This window comes from Rhipicephalus microplus, chromosome 3, assembly GCF_043290135.1.
Source record: "Rhipicephalus microplus isolate Deutch F79 chromosome 3, USDA_Rmic, whole genome shotgun sequence".
Lineage (NCBI taxonomy): Eukaryota > Metazoa > Arthropoda > Arachnida > Ixodida > Ixodidae > Rhipicephalus > Rhipicephalus microplus.
In genome coordinates, this window is record NC_134702.1 from 153,041,699 (window position 1) to 153,044,915 (window position 3,217).

Below are 3,217 nucleotides of genomic sequence, written 5' to 3' on the forward strand. Positions count from 1 at the left end.
GTTTGCGATGGGTGGCAGTCGCCAGCACTTCACACATTTTCAAGGTTCGAGTCACGCACGACTAGATCGAGCATATGTTTGTTCTGAGATAGTACCTTTATGTCAGAACTATGACGTTTATGCTGTTTCCTTCAGTGATCATTGCTTAGTTTTGTTTGAGATAGGTAGAAAGTGCAAAAAGAAGGTTGTATGGGAAACATGGAAACTGAATACTAAGATAATTACGCACGAAGGGTTTGTAGATAAGACAAAGAAGGAAATCGAGAATTTTTTCAAAAACGCAGAAAGGAGTGCCACGGAAAGATGGGAATTATTTAAGCAAAAGATAAAAATGAATGCAATAGAGTGTGGTTGCTACATGCAGTATCAAGCTCGAAAACAGGAACGTGAGCTACGGGCAGAGCTAAATGATTTAATGAATATTGAAGCAGAAAACCCGGGCTTATTCACACATCAACTGCAGGTTGTCAAAAACAAGATTGAATGTCTTGAAGAAGATAAATATAAAGGCGCAATTATACGAGTAAGAGCTGAGAGATACCTCGTAGGTGAAGCCCCGACAAAGCGAGCCTTGTCAGATGAAAAGGCATATGCTCGAGCTCACGACATACTAGAGATAGAATGGAATGGTAAAATATTGAAAGAACATAAAGATATTATGAAAGCTTTTGAAAACTATTATGAGGACTTGTTTGCTTATCGCGAACCAAAGGAGCTGGGTTTTGTAAATGAGTTCTTGATAGAAATGCCGACACCCAAAGCTGAGGACACAAATTTATTGGAAATGTCTATTAGTATAGGGGAAATTGAGAAGGCTATCGATGATCTCGGCATGGGCAAATCACCTGGTCCAGATGGCATTAATGCCGCCTTTTACAAGGCGTTCAAGGAGGATATGGCCGCCGCATTGCATGAGGTTTTTTCAGAGTCTTTAGATCGCGGAGCTTTGCCTCCATCGTTTAATCGAGCACACACCGTGCTGATTCCTAAAGGGAAAGAGCAACATGTTTTACGCAAAGTGACAGGATACAGGCCAATCACGCTAACAAACGTAGATTATAAGGTGTTTATGAAAGTTCTGGCTAGGAGGTTGCAAGGAGTTATATACAAGTTGGTCGCGTCACATCAGACTTGTGGCATCAAGCGTAGGAGCATATTCACGAATATTCATGTTGCCAGGAGCATTTTGGAGTATTGTGACGCTGCGCTTCTAAAAGTAGCTATGTTGCAAATTGATCTAGCCAAGGCTTTCGACATGGTTCCACACAATATACTCTTCATGCTAGCTGAGTACGTTGGTCTTGGTGCGATCATATGTAAAGGTATTAAATTGGCATATAAAAATTCAACCACAAATTTAATTGTTAATAGAGAACTCTCACAGCGCATACAAGTACTTTCCTCCGTGCGCCAGGGCTGTCCTTTAAGTCCTTTGCTCTTCGCTCGATTTTTGGAACCATTGTGTCAGAAAGTGATTCACCATGCAGGGATTAATGGTTTCAGGTTGCAGTCGTGTGAAGTGCGTGTTTTGGCATACGCCGACAATATTGCCTTTTTTGCAGTTGATAGAGAGAGTGTCACTTCGTTATTAAAAATCACTCAAAGGTTTTGTGACACGAGTGGAAGTTTCATGAACAAAGAAAAAAGCATTGGTTTATGGCATGGTAATTGGGACCTTACGCCCAGTTCTTTTGGAAATATTCAGTGGCTCACGACGCCTAGTCGTTACCTTGGGGTACCAATGGACAGGTATCAAGACAGTGAAGCATTTTGGCTTGAAAAGGCTGAAGAACTGCGCGCGACCGCCGAAGGATGGGGCGGTCGTGGCTTATCAATTTTCTCTCGGTCAGCTGTATGCAACGTGTTTCTGGCTGCTAAAATTATGTACCTTTTGCAAGTACTTAGTTGTAAGCGTAAAACCATTCACAAAGTCCACAGGGTATTCGCCACGTTCATCTGGAGCTCTACGTGGGAGAGAACATCTAGAACGAACTTGTTTCGGCGTGTTAAGCAAGGAGGGCTGTCTCTGTGCCATCTGTTTCTTAACCAAGTAATATCACGCTTCCTGCTCATTAGAGACCAGAGAGACTCCTTTTAACGTTCGTTATTTCAAACAACGCTGTTACACCACATGCCTGACTTCTTTGTATCTTCCGACAGGCGAGAACGACACACCTTGTCACCGTTCTTGCGCGAAGTTGTGTTCTCATATGGTTTCTTAAGGGCGAGGTTTTCGATGGATTACCTAACTAATGTGAAAAGAAAGCGCCTTATGAAAGACCTAATACAGAATGTTTTCCCTGTGCCCCTGTACCGTTCAAGGTATGAAAAATCATATGGTCATGACGTACTAAAGCGAGTGAAAAACATGTGTATACCACCTAATGTGAAAACCTTCTTTTTTAAACTTCATACGGGAACCTTGCCAGTAAAAACGTGGCTTGAAGAGAGAGGGATGTATGTACCATGGGGAAGCAGCTGTCTCCTGTGTAACAAACCTGAGACCATTGAACATGTGTTTATTGATTGTAAGAACGCTATTTTCTTTTGGGACCTTTTACAGAGAACTTTAAAAAAAGATTTACCTCTTACTTCATATGGAATTCGTTTTTTGCCTTGTGATAGTTCTGTGCAAAATTTGGATGTTATATTTGTACTTGGTCTTCATTCGGTTTGGCGTAGTATGCTATCGTACAGACACTGTGATGTGAGGGTTCTATCCGTTAATGAGTGTTTCGTGGAAGCTGTTATAAAAGTGCGAGATGTGTATAAGACTACTGACTGTAATGAAGATGTAATATCTTTGTTTGACGCGTTGTCACGCATGAAACACGTGTGATAGTGATTGTCATATTAGCTTGACCTGTAGTCAAGAAGGCAATAAAGAAAAAAAACGGGGGTGTAGCTCAGTGGTAGAGCGCTCGCTTTGCATGTGAGAAGTCCCGGGTTCGAACCCCGGCTCCTCCACGTCATTTTTTTCTGTCTTAACAAACTGCCACTGCACTTACCACTACTGCTTACTGACGTTTTCTTTGTCGTTCTTTTTACCGATTTTTGCAAACTTTTTCTGATGTTAAAAGCTCCCTCTTTTGACAAAACATACAAAACTGCGTGCCAGGTGAATTTCCGTCAACAAATTGTTCTCGGTGACTGCTGTCCTGTGAAAACATTTTCCGCGAAACGAAGCAACGAAACTATAAAGCGAGCAGTCAGTGTC

At 41.8% G+C, this 3,217-nt stretch overlaps 1 non-coding gene across 1 annotated transcript; it reads left to right on the forward strand.

The window, feature by feature from the left end:
* The first annotated feature begins 2,895 nt into the window (after nucleotides 1-2,895).
* Nucleotides 2,896-2,967, forward strand: TRNAA-UGC (transfer RNA alanine (anticodon UGC)). The gene has a single exon. It is a non-coding gene; the product is annotated as a tRNA-Ala (tRNA).
* The last annotated feature ends 250 nt before the right edge of the window (nucleotides 2,968-3,217 follow it).